This window comes from Erinaceus europaeus, chromosome 9 (assembly GCF_950295315.1).
Source record: "Erinaceus europaeus chromosome 9, mEriEur2.1, whole genome shotgun sequence".
Taxonomy (NCBI): domain Eukaryota; kingdom Metazoa; phylum Chordata; class Mammalia; order Eulipotyphla; family Erinaceidae; genus Erinaceus; species Erinaceus europaeus.
In genome coordinates, this window is record NC_080170.1 from 44,158,779 (window position 1) to 44,182,811 (window position 24,033).

The 24,033-nt window shown below is 37.6% G+C and overlaps 1 protein-coding gene across 1 annotated transcript in view; it reads left to right on the forward strand.

Moving 5' to 3' along the window:
* Positions 1 to 24,033, forward strand: part of XPR1 (xenotropic and polytropic retrovirus receptor 1) — a 168,628-nt gene that overhangs the window by 82,463 nt on the left and 62,132 nt on the right. The gene's annotated exons all lie outside the window — the stretch shown is intronic.

Genomic DNA, 24,033 nt, shown 5'->3' on the forward strand with positions numbered 1-24,033 from the left:
TATTAACTGTAAATGCCACAGATTTGATTTGGGGTCATATTCATTGCAAGAGCCTGTGTAACCTCTGCATCCCTATAGGTCTGAGCTCACATTCTGTGGTCATGGCTAGGAACATTCTAGGCTGCACCAATTTCAGGACCCATCTTCCCCGAGTAGTAGAGCATGTTGGCCCAATCTCCCTTCAGGAATGGGGCTGTCCCTACCATTGTTGATTCTCATATGGGGCAAGGTCCTATAGGGGCCGACAAAGGGGTACCCTATGTTGTTCCTGATGGAGATGACCAGTGACAGTGGAGAGAGAGATCTGTTAAAGGTCTAGGTCCATCATGTTTATGTGGGAATACCAGGATTCCCTGACTAGGGCCCCAGGTGATGGGTTGGCCTGGTAGTAATCAAAAGAGCCATCAATTAAGTATGCCAGTCTCTTGCCCTTATCCAGCTTTTGTAGTCCTTACTTTGTCTGACAAGGTTAGCCTTGGAGTGATTGAGGGAAGTGAAATAGAAAGTAGATGAGGAGGGTATCTAGATCTAAGTAGAAACTATATGATTAGGTACTTTATGGTGTCTTTTTTTAGGTCTTTCTACTTGCTTGCTGCATTTATTGCAAACTATTGTGCACTTTTGCTTTAAGGTATGTATTTTCCACTAACTTATGGATACATGGATATGCCCTATCTCATGGGCCCTGGTCTGTATCTATGTTCTGAGACTTTGTTAGGAAGTGCACCACCTGGAATGGAATTAAGGAGTTCTATCAGAGTAGTGAAGCTGGAGGGTTGACATTCCAGATCTGACGTCTCTGGACACAATCCGAAGTGAAACATGCCAAGGCGGTACTGGTTGCATTGATTAGGTTGAGATCAGCTGATGCAGTATCAATTGGTATGAATTGAGAGAAGCATGCAGGAAAATGAGTCCCACCCCAGAAGTTCCAGGACTGGGAGAAATACAGGTTTTATAGAGAATGGGGAAGATTTCTGCTGTTGTAGGGTTAACAAAAGCAATAGATAGTTATTGCTATAATCAAATTATTTGGCAGTTGGGTTAACTTTGAAAATCCTTATGTTAGCATTTGCTGTATCATACAAGACCTCACCATAATTTATGTCCTTTAATTTATATTTACATATAACTATCATATAAAGTGACACAGCCAGTTGCTTCTGAGATCCTTGTCTTGAATGAATTAGTGAGGAAGGGCAAGAGCCCCACAGTGTTGTTTCTTTGATTAATTCTAAGGGAGAATTGGTTTTTAATGTATTTTACTGTGGCTCCATTGAATAATGCCTGTTGCAGTGCAGAAACACACGTAAATTCATAAATGCATATTGTTAGACAGAATGTGTCTATTCTGTATTTAATATTACAAGTCTGTTTGAAAATTGATCCATTTGTCTTTTAAAATGGCTTTAAACAGATTTTGCTATTACATTGTGGTATCTTTAGACATTTAACTTGTTTAGTCTTTAGAAAAATTAATTTCCAGTTAACACCAGATTTCATAAGAAAGAAAATATTAGCTAAATAATTAATTCCATGAAATGACACATATTCCAAACACAAACAGGCAACATCTGTGAATTGAGAGAACAAGATTGAGTTTGACTTTTTAGTTTTTGAAGTAAGTATCGTTCAGAATTTAATTGTATTTAGTGACTAACTCTAACTTTTTCCTTTGTTGTTTACATTCTTGTGTTGGACCCATTCAGTGTGTATTTATTGAATATTTAGTTTCTGTCTGTGTGATGCTGTTATTTGAAGCAAACTTTTTAAAATTTTTTTTCTTTCAATATCAGATATAAACAGAGAGGGAAAGAGAGAAAAAGAAAAGAAGAGAGCTACCACAGCATTGTTCTATTGCTTTGAAGTTTCCCTTAGGCAGGGAGCTGGTGCCAGGACCTTCACATATAATGAAATGTGTTCTGTTGGGTGAGTGATTGCCCCAGCCATTCTTATTCTATTCTTTTATTTTAAATTAGTGATTCAGTATTGATTCATAAGATTATGTGTCAATAGGGGTAAAATTCCACACTATTCCCACCACCAGAGGTGTTTTTTTTTTTTTTTTAAATTTAATAATGATTGGCACAGTTGTGGTATAAGAGGAGTACACTTCCATACAGTTCCCACCACCAGAGTTCCATATCCCCTCTCCTCCATTGGAAGCTTCCCTATTCTTTATCCCTGTGGAAGTATGGACCAAAGATCTTTATGGGATGCAGAAGGGAGGAGGTCTGGCTTCTGTAATTGATTCTTTGCTGAACATGGGCATTAACCATACCCCCAGCCTGTTTCTGTCTTTCCCTAGTGGGGTATGGCTCTGGAGAGGTGGGGTCCCAGGACACATTAATGAGGTTGTCTGCCCCGGGGAAGCCAGGTTGGCATAATGGTAGCATTTGCAACTTGATGGCTGAAAAGCATTAAGCTATAAAGCAGAGCAAATTATCTAATAATCAGGAACCAAGAGGTAAGAGTATAGCAGATGAAATTTTGGGTCTTCATGTTGGAAGGAGATAGGAAGTCTATTTTATATATATTCCAAGGGACTCATAACTTTACTAATTTTTGACTGAGCCCAAAAGCTAACATACAGGTAGGCAAGGCGTATTGTCTTGGAAGATAGTGTCAGAGTTGAGGATAGGACTAGATAGCTGGATAAGTGTAGAACAAAGCTCCCAAATTTGGGAAAAGTATATAAATACCATTAAATGTAAACCTCATCAATCTGACCTTGAACTCATGTCTGCACATTTAGCACAGAAGCCTGTGTAACACCTGTATCCCTGTTGGTCTGAGTTCACATTCCATGGTCATAGCTAGAATCATTCAAAGCTGCACTGGTCATTTCAGGACCAGTCTTCCTCGAGTGGCAGAGTATGTTAACCCAGCCTCCCTCTGAAGAGTGGGGCAATCCTTACCATTGTTGTTGTACACTGAGGGCTCTGGTTTTCTCTCCCTTTCTGTCTCTCTTCTAAATGAACAAATAGGAAGATGATCTTGGGCTTTAGTAGATTAGCTAGATAGAATTCCTTTTTCTTCGCAACCTCTTCAACATGTCATTTCTTGGTTTATTGATGAAAGCCATTCTCTCAGGTATGAGATGATATCTCATTGTAGTTTTAACTTGCATTTCTGTAGTGATAAGTGAAGTGGAGCATTCTTCATATGTCCATGGCCATGTGTATCTCTTCTTTAGAAAACTTTAATTCTTTGGCCCACTTTTTTATTTGGTTATTTTTACTTCTTTTGCAGATCTGTACCAATTCTGTGTCCGTGTGCATTGTAACGTGTGCTCAAATAACTGTGCCGCCACCCGACCCCTGGGATTTTTTTTTTTTTTTTGAAGCATTTCAGGGGGCAGGAGATGGCTCAAGACAGTAGAGTGTATGCTTTACCATGTGTGAGGTCTGGGTTCACTCCCTGGCAATAGATAGGAACATCATGATAGACAGTTTGAGGAATGGTAGAATGAGGAATGGTAGAATTGAAGGGCTCCAAGATTAGAGAAGTGGTTCTTTGGTGTCTCTTCTTCTCTAAGAATAAAAGTAAAAGTGAATAAAAATAAATGGATTCTCTGATATTACATTTTCCATCATTATGAATGACTTCACATTTTTAACCTGGAATAAAGCATTTTCTAAAGTTTCTGCACTATAGCATTTTTTTGGAGCCTCAGGCAGCAGAATCCCACACACACACACTTACACATTGAGAATGTGTGAGACTCACTAGGTAAATGGGTATTTAAAGTAAATTTAGGGTGGGGGTAGATAGCATAATGGTTCTGCAAAGAGACTCTCATGCCTGAGGTTCCAAAGACCCAGGTTCAGTTCCTTGCATCACCATAAACCAGAGCTAAGCAGTGCTCTGGTTAAATAATAATAATAGTAATAATAATAAATGTAATTAAATTAAGTAAATTTAAAGTTAAAAACCCATTTACCTAGTTAGTCTTTTCACTTCTACCTTCATTTAGTTAAATAGAAGAAAAGCAGCACTAATTCTGAAATGGATTAGCTGGTCGCTTTCTAGTTCCTAGTGGAGAGGAACTAATTTCTGAACATAGAGAAAATGATATATTCAGATAGCTCTCTACATGGATTTAATATATTACTAATCTGGGAAAAGTAAGCCTTTACATTTTGACCTCTGTGTAGGAAAAAAAATCACTTATATTCTGTATTAGTAGATTTACTTTGTGAGCATTACCATTTGTTTTAAAAGTAAATAACAATAAGAAAGTCAAACCTATTGGTAACATTTAATTTTTTTGGTGTGTTCTTTTGTAGTATTATAACTGTCAGGATGCATTACTGTCTTACATATTTCCTGGAAAATTAAATATAGGTCACTCTCAGAAGTAGAGTAATTTAAATAAACCAATGGTTCCATTTGTTGTGACAGACTTTCTTCCTGTAAAGTAGAGCAGATGGCAGTAATCACTGAAATAAATCTTACCGCTAAGTCTGCAATCTTGAATGTATAAGGACATTGAGCTCATCTTTCACATAGAGTATTAAAAATTGTTTCATTGATGAGAAAGGAGAAAGGAAGAGTTAATGTCTACGGGGAGTGTGTCGCCCATAAGTCTGGGGATATGAGCATAGTCCCTTGTAAATATAGAAACCAATGTAACGATAGCATCATCTATGACACTTAGTAATGGAAAAAGAGGAAGCAGATAGTATGAGTGAAAATAACATTGAAGCTTCAAATGAAAGTCGAATGTTTATGACATTAATTACATTTACTTACAGACTTGAATACTAGCCATGGCTGGCAAAAGAGGTAATGGGTTAGAAAAGAACTAAGTAAAATTGAAGATACGTGATAAAGTGTAGCTTTCATGTCTAAAAAATTTTAAGGGTCATTTTGGTGTGGGGAGAGATAAGACTAGATTGGTTGGTTCATTTTCACTGTAGATGCTAAAATTATTTTTTACTTTTTTTCATGTGCTGAGCATCCTTGGAGGGCTAATTTTTTCCCCTCATTTTAGAGAAAAGGGTGGGGGGGTACACTATAACAGTATTCTACCATCCGTGGAGCTCTTCTGGTTCTATCCATAGTTCTCTCTTGTGGTGCCAGGATATGAACTCACAGCTTCACACATAGTAAGGTGCCTGCTCTACTAAGTGAGCTGTCCCTTGCTAAAATAATTTAAATATGAAAGCTAATCGTAACCATTAGACAATAAACGATGTTGGTATCTCTCTACTATGCTAAGAGTTTTCACAATAGTGACTTTTTACCAGAAATCTTATGCATTTGGTTTTTGCATATAAATAGAAAATAATCTTAGGAAATTTCCTGGTTTTCATTTTCTGTAATTTTTAAATTTTATTTATTTGCCACCATAATATCACTGGAGCTCAGTGTTTGCACAACACCCACCACTCCTGGAGAGTCCTCTTCCTCCTTGCCACCCACCCCCTCTCTGATTGAAGATGAAAACGGGGGAAAGAGGCAGAGAGAAGGAGAAACACCTGCAGCACCACTGCATTTGTGAAGCTTCCTCTCTGTAGGTGAGGCTTGAACCTGGGTGTATGTATTCTTACCATGTGCTCCACTCTCTGGAACGTGTATGTGAATGTTTTTCTATCAGGTTTCTTTGGAAATTTTTTTTCACTTTCCCCATTGCTCTTTTGGTGATCTTAGTGTTTGGCTAAGAAAGCTTGATTAAATGTAATTTTAATGGAAGATTAACTTATTTTTATTTTTAATTAATTTATTGGAAAGGGAGAGAGAGAGAGAGAGAGACACCTGCAGCCCTGCTTTACCTCTCCTGAAGCTTTGCCCCTGCAGGTGGGGAACAGGGGCTTGAACCTGTGTCTTTGTGCACTGTAATGTGTACTTAACCAGGTGTACCACCACCTGGCCCCCTATTTTAAATTTTTTAAAATATTTATTTATTTATTCCTTTTTGTTGCCATTGTTTTTTATTGTAATTATTATTGTTGTCGTCATTGTTGGCTAGGACAGAGAGAAATGGAGAAGGGAGGGGAAGACAGGAGGAGAGAAAGACAGACACCTGCAGACCTGCTTCACCGCCTGTGAAGCGACTTCCCTGCAGGTAGGGAGCTGGGGGCTCACAAGCAACCAAGATCCCTCCTCCGGTCCTTGTGTTTCAAGCTTCTTGTGCTTAACCCACTGCGCTACCACCCGACTCCCTCTATTTTGATTTTTTAACAGGTCCTAGAAGGAGAATGCTCTGCCACCAACTGTGCCTATGAAATACCTTGATTACTCAGTAGAATTGAACATTTATTTTAAAAAAAAACATTTATTTAAAAAAAAAGCTGTCTTCAAATCACTCTGGTCTTGTTTTTCACTGGATCATCATCATAAATCACATTAGTGTACTTTGAAGTGTTCAAAGTCTAACAAAATAGCTCTCCTGGGAGTATGCTTGCATTGTCATATGTGTGACCCAGGTACAAGCCTTGTCCCAACTGCACTGGGAGAAACTTTGGTGTTGTGATGTTTTTGTCTTTTACTTAATTCTTTACTTAACTTATATACTTAGTTACTGGTGCTACACTGCTCTGAGATGACTTTTTCGGATATAAAGAAAGTCAGAAACATAGATGGGGGAAGACACCACAGCATCAAAGCTTTGCCCACTGTGATGCGAGCCTATTTTGAATCTGGGTCACCTGCTTTTCTCTTTCTTTAAAAAAAATATTTTATTTCATTATTTATTAAAAGTGTAGGGTGGGGAAAAAGAAAGAAGGAGAGAGCGGGAATCAACATGGCACTGGCACTTGCAATGCTGGGGATCAAACTTGGGACCTCATGCATGAAAGTCCACTCCACCATCTCCTGGGCCACATACCTCTTTCTCTCTGAAAAAAATTGATCCAGAGTGGTGAATCCTCACTGATGACCCAAAAAAAAAAAAGTGCTAAAAAATATATATGAAACTGTGATAACGGTTTTAGTAAGGCACAGCAGAACTAAACTTTAGAACTAAAATATAATTCTTCAAATTTGATATTGAAAAATTAAACCTTTATGAGCAGTTTGTGGGGGGTGGTGGTACACCTAGTAGGACATATTACCATTTTCAGGGACCTGAGTTCAAGCCCCAGGTCATCAGTGGTAGGAAGGAAGTTTCGCAAGTGGTAGAGCAGCACTGCAGGTGTCTCTCTTTTCCTCTTTCCCTTACTTCCCTCTGTTTCTCACTCTCCACCCGAAAGGAAGGAAGGGAGGAAGGGAGATAGAGAAAAAGAAAGAGAGAGAGAGAGAGAAAAAGAGAGAGAGAGACAGGGCCGGGTGGTGGCGCACCTGGTTGAGCACACATATTACAATGCTCAAGGACCTGGGTTTGAGCCTCCAGTCCCCACCTGCAGGGGGAAAGCTTTGCAAGTGAAGCAGTGTTGCAGGTGTCTCTCTGTCTCTGTCACCCCCCTCCCTCTTGATTTCTGGCTGTCTCTATCCAATAAATAAAGATAGTAAAAAATAAAGATAAAACATTTAAAAAAGAAAAAAAGGAAGAGAGAAAGGAAGGAAGGTAGGAAGAAGGAGAGAGAGAAAGAAAGGAAGGAAGGAAGGGAGGGAGGAGGGAAGGAAGGAAAAAAGATGGAAGGAAGGAAGGAAGGAAGGAAGGAAGGAAGGAAGGACTTACCTCTGGGAGCCATGGAATGATCCTAGCGATTAACACTGACATCAAACAAACCCCAGCTAGACAAAAAAAAGAGTTATTTCTGTCTCCATGTATTTGCTTATTCTGGACATTATAAAGGCAACCATGAGGTTTTTGTTAACTTTTTCACATATAAAATACATTCTCCTGTGATATCTTAGGTTTGATACTTTTCTTTGAATCACAAAAAAAATTAAATTTTGATAAAGTATCATAGCTATTTTTTCTTTAATGCCGTATTTAAAAGGATGCTCTGCAATTTATGATCATAAACATATGCCACCTAAGATAGCTAAAAATAGAATTTGGAATATTGTAGAAAAAATAGCCTTTCATCTATTTTGAATTAAATTTTGTATATTTAATTCCATCACTATGGATAGTCAGTTTCTCATCACCATTTGTTTGAAACTGTTCCTTCTTGATTGTACAGGCATTTTGTCAGAAATATGTGAAACAAAAATGTGCAGTTTTCCCCCCATATATTCTCCAGTTTTATTCCTGTGACCTGTATGTGTATCCTTATGTCAGTACTATAGTGTCTTGACTATTGTAGCTTTGTAGTAGTACATTGTGAAATCTGAAATTGTGAGCCTTCTTTCTTCATTTGTAAGACTGTTTTGCCTATATTGATCTTCTTTGTATTTCCATAAGAATTTTAGGAACAGCTTGTCTTTTTTGGCAAAGAAATTAGCTGGGATTTTGATAGGGATCATATTGATTTGTAGATCAGTTTGAGTGGTATTTATATTTTAACAGTATTAAGGCTTGTGATATATGAAAATGGTATGATTTTCAATTATTTATATCTTTAATTACTGTCAGTTATCTTTTATACTTCTCAGTGAAAATTTTACATATTTTTTGTTTAGTATTGCTAAATATTTATTCTCTAGGATGCTTTTAGATGTGGATTTGGTTTCTTTGTAGCATGTTTAGTTTTTAATAAAGATAAATTATAATCTTTTCATAAATTACATTTTGATAGTTTGCTTTCTTGATCACAATATTTTTTTAAAAAAAAAAGGTCTATCTCACAAATAAGAGTCAGTTTATAGTACAAAGTAATTCAGATTGTTCATCTTCAGGGACCTGGGTTCAAGCTCCAATCCTCATGGGCTGGGGTTGGGGGGAGGTAAGGAGGGGAATTTGTATGTAGTAAAGAAAGTATTGCTGGTGTCTCTTTTCTTCTCTCCCTCTTAATCTGCCCCTTCCCTTTAGATTTCTCTGTCTCCAATATAAATAAATAATAAATAAATGAAGTATTTTTAAAAAACACATGTTCTAATTGCTTTAAGGAATTTTCTCTAAGTTTGTCTACTATTTTTCTTTTTATTCTTTGATAATCCTTAGTTATAAACCATTGAAACAGTTCTGTCTTTAGTTTTTCAGATGAATTTAAAGCTCATTGACAGTATTCAAGAGATTCTAAATCTGTAAAACATTTTCTAAAAATTTTAGTGGCATATATATATGCCTATTTTCATATATGCTTTTGCAAATAGTTATCCCCACAAGTTGTCAGATACCCCCAAGTTCAAAATTTTGAAAAGCATATGCTTATTTGAAATGTTACCTTTATTTTGAAAGAACAGATTACACTTTTTTTGTTTTTTATTTTTTCATATCTGCTACATAGCACTACAGTCACTAATTTCAGAAAAGGTCACTAAATATGAAATATTTTCTCTAATTTTTAAAGTTCAACATCTTTTTAAAAATGATTTTGAAATGAGATGATCACACTTTGGTATTCAACAAATGATTTTTTACTGTTACTCTTATTACAAACTATCAACACTGAAAGGCTTTTGTTCTATTTCTTCCCTACTGTTGTCTTACCAGTGTCGGTCTGCCTACTTTTCTTACCTGTCTATTTACCCATCTGTATTTTCTTTGTCGAACTGGGCTATACATGCGTTCTACACTGTTCTTGGGCCAACTTTTTTTTTTTTTCATTCAGATAGAGTGACAGAGAAAGATCTTCCCATTGTGTCATGGTACTCCCATGTGGTGTTGGGGTTTGAACCATGGCCCATTGGTTAATAAGTTATCTCTCTGGCTCCTCCTACTACATTTTAAAGGATTGCATTTTTTAATTAATCAGCAACCTTGATGAGCTTGTGTAGCGGTTTGTGTACTTCTGATGACCAAAGAAAATAAACACTTACTACAATGCAAATGCTGTTCTTTTTTTTTCACCTTAATCTTGTAATTCTTTTTATTTGAATTCCAGTCAAGAACCTTCTCATTTGCATAAAAATGTTTTCTTATGAAATATTATCACTATTAAAGCAGTTATTTGTTATTAATAATATATTTCCTCCAATACATCTTTCCATAGTGGATCCCTCCAAATATGCTTGTATTTCACTATTAAAATAAAATATGGCAACTTCATAAACCTAAGACATGTTAGAAAATGTTTTTTAATCTAACCAGCTAGCAAACATTGTATAATTTATTGTTTGTTTATTCAAGCCGTCTGTAATGTTTTATTTGTTTTCAGTGCTATGTGCTGGAAAAGGAATGTTTTCATTTCCATATGTTTGTTCTGTACTGTTTTAGCATTTTTCTCCCTATGGCAGGAAGAACCAGTTTCTTTGGTGATAATGTGGCTTTTTGTAACTGAAGAAATTACAAAACAACTTCCAAATTTTTTTACTATATTTTAAAATATTTTGATTATCATATGACTTTAAAGCATTCCTCACAAATCTATTAACTGTATCTCTGTGTTTTAGATACTTAATTGTTAAATGCCCTGTTAATCTTGAGAACTTTATATGATTTTGTTTGCCAGAAAGTATACATCACAATATTTACGTAGATCATAGTACACTGCGAATTGTTATTTTTTTCTTGCTCATCTGCATATAGGACTACATCTGATTTTTTTTTATTTAATAATGATTGACAAGACCAGAGAATAAGAGGGGTACAATTCCATACAGTTCCCACTACCAGAGTTCCGCATCCCTTCTCCTCCCTTGGAAGCTTTCCGATTCTTTATCCCTCTGGGAGTATGAACCTAGAACAATTATGGGGTGCAGAAGGTGGAAGGTCTGGTTTCTGTAATTGCTTCTCTGCTGGACATGGGTGCTGGCAAGTTGATCCATACTCTCAGTTTGTTTCTATCTTTCCCTAGTGGGGCAGGGCTTTGAGGAGGTGGGGTTGCAGGACACATTGCTGAGGTCATCTGCTTGGTTAGGTCAGGTTGACATCATGGCAGCATCTGCAGTTTGGTGACTGAAAAGCATTAAGATATAAAGCAGAACAAATTGTTTAATAATCAGGAACCTGAAGGGGAGAATATAGCAGATGAGATTTGGGGTTTCCATTTTGGAAAATGATAGGAAGTCTATTTTAGGTATATTCCAAGGGGCCCATGACTTTACCAGTTATGGCCTGAGCCTGACAGCTAAAATGCAGGTAAGCTAAAGGTATTGTCTGGGGAGATGGTGTCAGAGTTACAAAATTTTTTTGTGTGTTCTGTGGCCTCCTATATTATTCATTTATTGTTGGTAGTAGATTTTATGCAATCTTTACGGTTTCCTATGCATATTGTCACCTGCAAATTAAGATAGTTTCATTTTTTCTTTTCCAATTAGGATTCCTCTTATTTTTTCTTGTTTAATTGTTTTGGCTAAAATATCTAGTACAAATTTAAGAGAAGTGCTGAGCGTGAAAAGTGTGTCTTATTCTGGATCTTTGAAGAAACACTTTCAGTTTTTCACTGAGCATGGTACTAACTATGTAACTATAATACATGGGCTTTTTTTATATTGAGGTATGTTCCTTCTGCCCCCATTTTATAAAAAAGAATATAATCATAAATGGGCACTAAGTCTTGTCAAATGTTTTATCTGCCATCTGTTTATATGATCATATGATTTCCCCCCTACCTTTTTGTTGATGTGTTGCAAACATGGTTTGTTGTTAAAATTCGGAGGGCTCTGGCTGGGCAGGCTAGCTTCACAGGCGGGTAACAGAGACGCGGAGACAACGGCTGGGCAGGGAAGCTGTATTTCTTTATTCAGGAACAATGATTCATAAACTTAAGACAAACTAATCACCAAACAGAACTCTGATGTCTCTTTGCGGCGTCGGCGGCGCAAGCACTCTCTCTTACTCTCGAACTCAGGAATTCTCCAACTCTGGAACTCTCGTACTGGGGAACCCTCTGAAAGTCTGGCCCTCTCGAACTCAGGAACCCTCTCTCCGGGTTTCTTGGGGCGGGGCCAAGCGGGCCCGTGAAATTAACTGGACTGATCCAATTCTCTTGGCGGGGGAGGGCTAGAACAAACCAATGTAAAGCATACGACAATGGTTGTACAGCATTGTTTTTGTATACTAAACCATCATTGCATCTCTGTAATAAATCCTATGTGACCAATGATTTACTCATATTTAAGTGAGACTATTTCCATCTGTGCTTATTAGAAATATCAATCTAAAGCGGGGGGGAGACAAAATCTTTGTGTAGTGTACTTGTCTGCATTTGGTACCAAGATAATATTAAAATGTTTGGGAGTTGTTTCTCTTTAGTTGCTTGTATAACCACTGTTCTATCTTCCCAGACACTCTTCAGATTTGTAGAGTTTGGGAAGAATAAACATAAGTTCTTCCTTGAAGTTTTGATATAATTCATTAGCAAAGCTAGCTGGTTTGCCTTTGAAATATTGGGTTAGAAAAATCATGACCAATTTTTTTTTTATGTTTTTCTATGCAAAAATGCATCATGACTTTTCCTACAACCCATAAAGACAATATAAAAGATCAGTGGGACTAGGGCTAGGAAGATAACACAGCAGTTTAAACTACTGGCTTTGTTGTTGCCTGAGGCTCAGTGGCCATATTTCAGAATCCACTGCTCTTGGAGGCCATTTTTCCCATTTTGTTGCCCTTGTTGTTATTGTTGTCGTTGGAAAGGATAGAGAGAAGTTGAGAGAGATGGGAAGACAGACGGGGAGAGAAAGATAAACACCTGCAGGCCTGCTTTGCTGCTTGTGAAACGACCCCCATGTAAGTGGGAAGCCGAGGGCACGAACCAGGATCTTTACACCAATCCTTGTGCTTTGCTCCATGCGTGCTTAATCCACTGTGCTACCGCCTGGCTCCCCACAAATAGATATTCTAATATGTTTTTGCCTGTTAGGAATCCTTGCACAATTTTACTTGCCCTAGTTTGAGGACCACTGATATTTTAGTATATATATATTTTTTTATTTTTGTGAATGACTAAGTGCTTTAAAATATTTTTTTAATTTTATTTTTACCAGAGCACTGCTCAGCTTTGACTTAGGGTGGTGCTGGGGATTGAATTTAGGACCTGGAACTTCAGGCACCAAGTCTTTATGCGTAACTATGATGCTATTTTCCAAGCCCTTATGTGCTTTATATTAAGTGTTGTGATGGAGGTCAGATGCCTTTAAAATGTCATTGTTCCTTTCAGATTCTCAGTATCTTTGTCTCTAAAATGAATTTTATATTGGGTAATAGCTCCTGTATTTTTAAGTCTTAAGAGTATTTAGCTGTATCAGAATACTTTGTAGAGGAAGCATTTTCAAGGATGATTAGGATTTAAATAGCCAAGGGACATGTAGCCTAAGGGGAAGTTATGTTCATTTAATTGGAAGCTATATATAGATAATAGATAAGTAGTTCAGTTGCATTGGAGTGGGTCTTTGTCTCTGCACCATTCCTATATTGGTGCTATCTAGGAATAGTGGAAAGAAATAGACCTTTTACAAGCACTCAGTGAGTAAGTGGCAGAATTAGAAAGTCTGACTCCAGAGCCAATTTTTCACATCCACAATAAGATCCATTTAATACTAAATGATCTTTACATTTGCATAAGCTTCAAGCAGTCTGATCTTTTTATATATGCTGTACTGATTTCAATATTCAGTTCCAAACCCTTGATGCAACTGTTTCCCTCATTTTTTATATCTCTTCTGTTCTGACTTTTAGATTCCTTCTAGTTGTCAGGAATCCAGACCAAGTTCCACCTGATACTATTTTTAATATATGCCCCCATTGTGAATTTAAAAAAAAATTTTATCAGAGCACTGCTCAGCTCTGGTTTATGGTGGTGCAGGGGATTGAACCTGGGACCTTGTAGCTTCAGGCATGAGAGTCTCCTTGCATAACCATTATGCTATCTATCCCTGCTCCATTGTGAATTTTTAATATATTGATATTACTGTGGATTTTATCACTTCCTTATTTTTAATTTCTTTGGGATAGACACATAAAGATACAAAGGAGAGATCAATGCACTACTCAGCTCTGGAATATAATAGTACTACTGCTGATTGAACCCAGGATTCTAAATTATAAATTTGTAGAAAATATGCAAGAATACTAGAGTTCATCTATACACTTCCCTAATTTTGACAGTTAATTTTAATAGTAGTACAATTATCAAGTCCAGAAGGTAAATATAGATGGCTCAATACTGTTGACTAAAATAATGACCTCATTAAATATTGCCCACATTTACCCCTTTGTTTTTTTCTTTATAGGGAAATAGTTCAGAATTTTTTATTACACTGAATTGTTTGAATGTTTAGTCTCATTTTGTCTGTGACTATTCCTTAGTCATGACTTTCATTCTTTGATGAATTATTTTGTATGATCTTTATTTTTGTCGGACACTTTCTCATTAGTAGGTTAAAAGTACACCTTTTTTTTTTTCTTCAAGAATACCACATAGTAATGAATTCAGTGGGTTTCTTATTATCAAATTACACCCAGGAGGTGTTTATGGCAATTATGAGTGTTTGCCATAAACACAACAGTTTTCCAAATGCCAGCTAGATAGCCTACATTTTAACTCAATCCTGATAGTACCCAACACAACAGTTTTCCAAATGCCAGCTAGATATCCTACATTTTAACTCAATCCTGATAGTACCCAACTGGAAATGGCACCAGATTCTAAGGATTAAGGGTTCTGGTTCTTAAACGAATTTCTCCCCCAAACAACTGTCTGACATTAAAGAAAACCCAAGCTATCTTATTATCTGTACTTCTGACAACTGACTATATGTGGGAGATTCTCATGACCTCCTCAGAATTCAGGTGTCAGAAACAAACCCAGGTTGTTAACTGATACTTCTGATTAATAAACTGTAAAAGGATATAACTCATTAATGGTTAGAAAAAAGTGATGACTATGTCAAAAATGGTGAAAGATGTGGAGCTTCCAAGTCTCGCCAAGGCCACTTTTTCTTTACCCCCACATGTTTGCTGGGTTTCCATGATCAGGCCTGGATTAAAATGAATTACTTCATCATACCATTGGTGCTGAGAGGAGAAATTGAGGGATGGGGACACAATGTACATCTCACAGTGAGATTTTACCACATGTTGTACCACCTGGACCACTCCCTTTCTCTGTTTATTGGGTACGTGTGCATAATAATACTATGTCAAGTAATAAGTTTATGTATTAAAGGCATACATAAATATTTTAAGGTCTTACATAATTGACTAATCTCTCTTCTAGGGTGTAAATCCCTCTAATCTCAGACTTGTTATCTCCAATTCTACTGATCATTCTTTGTTTACTCTGTAATTTCTGGTTTTACTAAAAGGCTGTAGGCATAGCTGAGAGGTATAAGATAAGGTTCCTTCTAGATAAGGCCCTGGAGGGCCTTTTGACCTGTTGGCTATATGTACCCTGATATTTGCCAAATATTCCTGAAGACAGAACCACAGAGAAAGCAAAGAGTTTCTGACATGTCTGCTGCTAATATATAGCTGTTAGAGAAGTGAAACAGGTAAGTAATCAGATATTATGAGTCACAAGGTCCCCAACATATGTTCACCAACACAGATCCTCTCAAAATCCTTTCTTTTTGGGTATTAATGAGGGCTTCATTATAATGGTAGGATTGATTTAAAAAAAAACAAAACAGAAACCACTGTCTCCCTGATTGATTCAACCTCCAGATCCTCTCTTCATCGGGAAGTGTGGGTGTGCAGGTGGGATTGAAAGTCCCAACCTTCTAAGCATATTGTTAGCTATCCTGTCATCTAGCCTACATCTTTAGGTACCTCCATAAGCCTCTTCATGTACATAACATACACCTTTATCACTCCCAGCACTTAGGAAGAACTGTCCTTCTTCCTATACTTAATTTACCTATTCAGTTATTTTTTTTTTGTTTTAATCAGTGTGGACCTTTGATTCCCCCCCCCCCCCCATTTGCACCTTGCTTATTGCTTATTGTCTACATAATGACTCCATTGCCCCTAGTAGTCTTTCTCTTTTTTTCCTCACTCTCTGTTCTCTTTTAATGATAAACTCAGAAAAAAGTTGAGGGGGATGGAGGAGGTAAAGGACACCTGCAACACTGCCATTTTTGATTTTCCCTTTTGTTGCCCTTGTTTTATCATTGTTGTACTTGTTGTTATTGATGTCTTTGTTGTTGGACAGGACAGAGAGAAATGGAGAGAGGAAAGGAAGACGGAGGGGGGGGAGAAAGAGAGACATCTGCAGACCTGCTTCACTGCTTGTGAAGTGACTCCCCTGCAGGTGGGGACTCAGGGGCTGGAACCAGGATCTTTACACTGGTCCTTGCACATGCGCTTAGCCCTCTGCGCTACCGCCCGACTCCCACAACACTGCTTTAATGCTCATTAAGTTTGCCCTCTGCAGGTGGAGACCAGGAGCTTGAACCTAGGTTATTTTGTAGTATTCTATAGGTTATAATCCAGTACTATCACTCACTTCATTATTTTGGCCTTTAGGAACTTTTTTTTTTATTGGGAGTCTTAATAGTTCACAGTAAATACATGGGAGGTGGGCAGTGGTACACCTGGTTAAGCACACATTTTACCAAGCGCAAGGACCTGGGTTCGAGCCCCCGACACCCACCTGCAGGGGGTCCACTTCACAAGTGGTGAAGCAAGTTCGCAGGTTTCTGTCTTTCTTTCCCTCTGTGCTCCTTCCACTCTGTTCTGTCCAATTAAAAAAAAAGAAAGAAAGAAAGAAAAAGAAAAATGGCTGCTGGGAGCAGTGCTGGCACCAAGTCCTAGTGACAACCCTTGTGGCAATTGAAAAAGAAAATCATATAGTAAATACAGTTGTTGATACATGTATAAAAATTCTGTTTTTGGCAAAACATTCTTACCCCCAAGCTAGGTCTTCCTGCAAAATCATGCACCAGGACATCCCCCACCTACCTCCCCTGAGTCCTTTACTTTGGTGTAATACATCAAACCTAGTCCAAGTTCTACTTTGTAATTTCCCTTTGTATTCTTACTTTTTAACTTCTGTCTGTAAGTGAGATTATCTCATATTCAATCTTCTCTTTCTGGCTTATCTCATTTAACTTGATTCCTTCAAGCTGTATCCAAGATGATAAGAAGGTGAATTCATCATTACTAATAGCTGAGATATATCAGAATCTCAGGATCATAGGGGAGGTCCATTTCTAGCCTTCTGAGAGTTCTCCAGACTGCTCTCCACAATGGTTGGACCGATTTACATTCCCACCAGCAGTGCAGGAGGGTTCCCAACCTCTCCCAATATTTATTATTACTGTCCTTTCTGATGTATGACATTCTCACAGAGGTGAAATGGTATCTCACTATTGTCTTTATTTGCATTTCTCTGACAATCAATGACTTGGAGCATTTTTTCATATGTTTCTTGACCTTCTGAATATGTTCTTTGGTGAATATTCTGTTCATATCCTCTCCCCACTTATAGAGGAGATTTGTTTGGTATTGTTGTTGTTGCTGAGTATTGTGAAATATTTATATATTTTGACTATTAACCTTTTGTCTGATGTATGGCATGTAAAGAACTTCACCCAATCGGTAAGGACCCCCAGGAGGGTAGACTTTATCCTCAATTACTGGGCCAGTTCTGTGCCCTTGATCAATTAAAAAAAATTTTTTTCTACCAGAACTATTTTATAAGCACATTAAATTATGTAGTGAAATCTCAAGATGAATCAGAAAGTCTTTAGGACCATTTAAGTCTAAATAGATTGAGAATTTTTCCAGAAGTAAGCAACTTTAGTTATGTCATACGAAATGTGAGGCTACTGGAGGGCTTAGAGATTGACTGTTTATATGCCCTCTATGACTAAAGAGAAGAGACAGAGAATCACTTACTCAAGCTAAGGAAGGTAGTTATGAATTAATTATATCCAATCTATCACTAAATCCTATTGATTTAACCTCTAAAACTGTGTCTTGAATTTTTCCACTTCTGTGTCGCTAGTGCCCTCTAGTTCAGTCTCAAGCCCTTAGTTCAGACTGTCATTATCTTTCACTTATACCTATTGTACTACATCTGATTGATCTCCATATATCTCTCCTTATTTATAAAACATACCGGATCAGTCATTCTTCAGCTAAAAATATCTTTCAAAGTTGTCTGTTGGTCATAGGGAAAAGGCTATTTATTCCTTTATTCTGTCAGAACTTAATTGATCAGATTCTTGCTTGCCTATCTAACATTTCTTTCTGTAGCATCTTGTTACATATGTACTACTACTATTGTTTGGAGCATGCCTATTCTAGAAAATACTTTCTTACTCTTCATATTTCATCTCAAATGACACTTTAGACACTATCACACCTCCTATGCCCTAGTTCATGTAGAATTGAGAGGTCCCAGTGCTGCTATTTCTCATTTTTTACTTTTTGTTCAAAATCCATATTATACTTTGTGCAGGCATGTGATTAAAGTCTTTCCCTCAGATAGGACATAATCTTTGTGGGCGGAGCTTTGTATATTTTGCTTTCATTATATTCCTCATATGAGCCTCTTTGCCTGGTACAGAGAAGGGACTTCCATATTTGTTTAATGAATGGCTCCCAATTAGTTCTGTTCTGCTATACTAGTGATTTGAGAGTAAAATTTTATGTTTGAAGTCTTTGCCTTATGTTTTATATAATTTACCTATCTGTTGATGAAGTAGCATTTAAGGGAAAGTATAATTTCAAGTTATTTACTCCTAGTTTGTACGTCATACTTTAAAAACCACTCCCGCTTATGATAAACATGAAATGGTGCTAAACATTCTTCCTATTTGATGGAAGCTAATTACATGTTAATTTTAATTCATTTGATCTCTTATGATTTGTAAGTAGTTTTTGAGAAGCTGGGGTGTCATAGAAACAATTATGTAAGAAATGTAATAAAAACACCAAAAGGTGATACTAAATTTGATATTTCTCAAACTACTGTATATTCACATTTCAGGACATTTTCACTATTTTCCATTCCACACCTCCCCCAGACTGCTAGCCTGTATATTTACCTATTCTCTACATTTCATATAAATTGAATTATATGTGGGCTTAAGTATCTGTTTTCTTACATATGTTCTCATCATTACTCATCCATACTTTAGTACATAGTAATACTTAATTTCTTTCCACTTTAAAAATTATTTTTATGGAAAAGAGAAAAAGACCAGAACACCACTCAGCTCCGACTTGTGCTGTGCCTTGGAGTGAACCTGGGGTTTCTGGGGCCTCAAACATGCAAGTCTTATGCTTTATTGCTGAGCATCTCCTCCAGCCCATTTTTTTATAACTATTCCATTGAATGAATAAGCCATGTTTTATTCATTCATCAATTGATAGACACTTGGATCACTTCTGCTTTTTAGCTGTTATGAAAAATACTGCTGTGAACATTTGTGTTTATGTTTTTTGTGAATATGTGTGCACATATTCTCTTGAGTATATACCCACCAGTGGAACTGTTGGATCATATGCTAGCTCTGTGTTTAGAGTTATATATAGACTAACTCTTTATTAACTCAGTCTATTCATTTTTATGCATGAATATCCAATTGTTGGACTTTGATTTTTAAAAGCTTAAATAAAGCATAATGATTTTCACAAAACTTGTTAGTACTGTTTCAAGAATAATAACTTAAAAACAGTTTATGGAGTACACACCCTGCTAGATAAAGGATCCATAAAGTCAAACACTATCACTAGTCTCAATATCATAGATTTCAAATTTAAGAAAATTTAAAGTAATGATAAAAATTTGAATGGAACATTTAAAATATTAGGTGCCAGTTGGTGGTGCACCTGGTTAAGCACATATTCACAGTGCATATGGATGCAGGTTCAAGCCCCTGGTCCCCACCTGCAGAGGGGAAACCTTCACAAGTGGTGAAGCAGGTCTGCAGGTGTCTTTCTCCCTCTCTATCTCCCCCATTCTCTTAATTTCTTTGTCTCTATCCAATAATAAATATTTTTAAAAAGAAGCCTTTGTCTTTAAACATTTAAAATATTGAGAAAGTTTTAGTGGGTCTTTCTCTTTTTTTTTAAATTAGTGATTTAATAATGATTAACAAGACTGTAAGGTAACAGGGGTGCCATTCCATACAGTTCCCACCACTAGCATTCTGTGTCCCAACCCCCTTCATTGGAAAGTTCCCTATTCTTGTTGGCTTTCAAGGGAGAGGAGGGGATACGGAGTGGTGGGAATTGTACCCCTCTTATCCTGTTGTCTTGTCAATATTTCCATTTTATAAATATTTTTTTAAGTTCCCTATTTATCCCTCTAGGAGTATGGACCAAAAAATTGGGGGGTTGCAGAAGATAGAAAGTCTGGTTTCTATAATTGCTTCTCATCTGGACATGGACATTGCCAGATTGATCCATACCCCCAGCCTGTCTCTTATCTTTCCCTAGTGGGGTAGGGCTCTGGAGAGGTGAAACTTTAGGATGGCATCATAGTAGCATCTGCAACTTGGTGGCTAAAAGGCGGTAAGATATAACATCTAGAACTTTGCTTGTCTTCCTTCCATCCTTCCTTCCTCCTCCAGGGTTATCTCTGGGGCTTGGTGCCTGCACTATGAATCCACTGCTCCTGGTGGCCATTTTTTCCATTTTATTGATAGGACAGAGAGAAATTGAAAGAGGAAGGGGAGATAGAGAAGGAAAAGGACAAACAACTACAGCACTACTTCACCACTCATAAAGCTTGCCCTATACAGGAGGGGAATGGCGGCTTGAACCCCAGTCCTTGCACATGATGTGTGCTTAACCAGGTGCACCACCATCCAGCCCCAAACATCACCTTCTTTATCACTATTATAAGTAAATATGTGAAACCTGGGAGGTTGCTCAGTGAATAAAATGCTGGACTTTCCTTACGCCAGTCCTTGCACTTCATACCATGTGCGCTTAACCTGCTGTGCTATCACCCGACTCCCAATACTGGACTTTGTAGCATGAAACCCTGACTTGAATACTTAGCATTGCATTTGCCAGAGTGATGTTCTGATCTTCTCTTTCCTTTCTCCTTCATGAATAAATAAATCTTAAAATAATAATAAATAGTAAGATGACCTCACCAATGTGTCCTGGAACCTTACCTCCCCAGAGCCCTACCCACTAGGGAAAAATATAAACAGGCTGGGGGGTATGGATTGACGTGCCAAAACCAGAGTACAGTAGAGAAGCAATTATAGAACTCCTACCTTCTGCACTTCAAAAAGAATTTTAGCCCATATTCATGGGGGTTGGGGTAGGGTGGGTAGTGTTGGTGAAGATGGCTAGAGGGCTCTGAACTCCAGTAAGGGTGCAGAAGGTGCAAGTGCTGGCTTCTGTAATTGCTTCTCTGCTGGACATAGGTGTTGGTAGGTCAATCCATACCTGCAGCCAGTTTCTATCTTTCCCTAATGGGGTAGAGCTTTGAAGAGATGAGATTTTGGGACACATTGGTTAGGTCATCTGCCCAGAGAAGTATGGATAGAATCACAATAGCACTTGCAACTTGATGTCTGAAAGGTAGTAAGATATAAAACAGGACAAAATATTTAATAAACAGGAGTGAACTAAATAAAAGACAAGAATAAAACAGATGAATTGGGGATCTTAGGGTGGAAAAAAGTTAGGAATTCTTATTGTAGGTATGTTCCAAGGGGCTCATGTCTAGTAATTTTTACCTGAGCTTGATAGCTAGCATGTAGGTGGACTAAAAATATTGTCTGGGTTCAGAATGGTCTCAAGAGTTGAGAATAGGGCTAGAAAGCTGAATTCGGGCAGCCTATGTAGCCTCTGAGTCACTGTTGGTCTGAGGTCACAGTTCATGGTCATAGCTTGGAACTTTCTAGGCTGCACTCATTTCAGAACCAGCCTCCCTTGAGTGACAGGGTAGGCTGCTGCAGCTTCCCTTTGGAGAGTGGGGCAGTCCCTGCCATTGCTACTTTATAGTGAGGGCAAGATTCTGGAGAGGCCCACAAGAGGGCTTATGATCCCTAGTCATACTTTTAGCTTCATTTCTGTAACTCCACGTGGAGATTATTATTATTAATTATTATTGTTACTATTATTATTTTGCCTCCAGGATTATTGCTGGGGCTCAGTGTCTGCACGACCACTACTCCTAGAGGCTATTTTTCCCCTTTTGTTGCCCTGGTTGTTTTACCATTGTTGTGATTATAATTGTTGTTGTTATTGCTGTCATTATTCTTGGATAGGACAGAGAGAAATAGAGAGAGGTGGGGAAGACAAAGGGGGGAGAAAGAGATAGACACCTGCAGACTGGCTTCACCACTTGTAAAGCGACCCCCCTGCAAGTGGGGAGCCGGGGGCTTGAACTGGGATCCTAACACCAGTCTTTGAGCTTTGCGCCACATGCGCTTAACCCACTAGCTACCACCCAACCCCCTGGAGTTTATTTAAATGATGACTAATTGACCCACTTTTATTTGTGGTATAACCCATTCTTTTTAATTTCAGTCCCCCTTAATCAGTCTCTGTCTGTCTTTCAATTTCTGGGCTTTCCATTTATTCCTTTTTTTCACCCCCTTCATTTACTCCTTTTTACTGTGTTTCTCAAATCCCCTTACAGTAAACTACTTTGTCTTTTTAAATCTGAGATGTAAAAACATTTTTCTTTGTTTAATTTATTGCTTATAGCTATTCTTACTGTTGTTAATCCATTTTCTCCCCTTTTCTATTTTTTTTTTTTTGCTATTACTGCTGTGTTGCAGTGTAACCTTATTCTGCCCTTTTCAGATTTGTAGCTATTGAGTTATATATGAACCAGAAACTAGATAATATATGAACCAGAAACTAGATAATAATGGACTGCTGGTATTTTAGATAAAACATCCTCTAACTGGCGGAAATGAACTGCATAGAGATTGAACAATGGGCAGAGTGTATGTACTTTAATATATAAGATTCACTGCACATACTTTAGTTTTTCAGAAGCTTAAGTTTTTTATTTTCATGCTCTTGGTTGAAAGTAGATGACATTTCTGAATATGCAACCTCTATCAACATTAAGATACATGAAATTATTTTTAAAACATAAACTGTATTTAAATCACTTTGCCAAATAACAAGTATGAACAAATCCACCCCATTCCCATTTTTGCTTTGGGTTTTTCTTTCCTAATTATACAGTAGAGTATAAAATAAAAGTGAAAAAAGTTGGAAGTCGGGTAGTAGCACAGCGGGTTAAGTGCACATAGTGCAAAGTGCAAGGACTGGCAAGAGGATCCTGGTTTGAGCTTCTGACTCCACCTACAGGGGAGGCTTCACAGGCGGTGAAGCAGGTCTGTAAGTGTCTATCTTTCCTCCTCTCTGTCTCCCCATCTCCATTTCTCTCTGTCCTATCTAACAACGACGACATCAATAACTACAACAATAAAACAAGGGCAACAAAAGAAAAATATTTTTTTAAAAAGTGGAAAAAGTCGATGATTAACTAAACTAAGATATTGCTTTTATTTGTTTGCTTTTTGTGGGACCTGAGGTCCCTCGGCACTCCCACATGGTGCTGGGACTTAAGCTTGTGTCTTTGGCATGGCAAGATATGTGCCCTACCCAGTTAGCCATCTCTCTCGCCAAAGGTGATTATTTAAGAGATTCTGAGATTTAAAAAAAAAAAGAGAGATTCTGAGATTGCATTAATATTTGGAACACCTGAGGGACTTAATAGAATCTGTCCTTTCTCTAGATATTTCAAGCATACAGTGCCTTCGATAAAAACAAAACAAACCAAAAAGATTATTATGTATTACGACTAGTATCTGGAGATTAGAAAATGTCTTTCACACTCCAACACTGTTCTACTAGCCTTATATGCTGTCTAAGATCAAGTGAAGTGCAGGGGCTCTGAAATGGCAAGGCACATGCTACATATCTGGAAGCTATCTCCTGGCCCCTATCATGGTTTTATTGGTGGGCTTAGTTTCAATTCACTGTGTAAGATCTAATTAAGATTATACAATTAAACTTGGACTGGTTTGTTGTATTGCGCCAAAGCAAAGGACTCTGTGGAAGGAGTACAGGGTGGTGAGAGTGGAGCTTTCAGGTCTTGGTTCACGATCATGAACCTAATTTTGGGATGAGAGTATTTTGCAGACACCTGTGTTGATGAG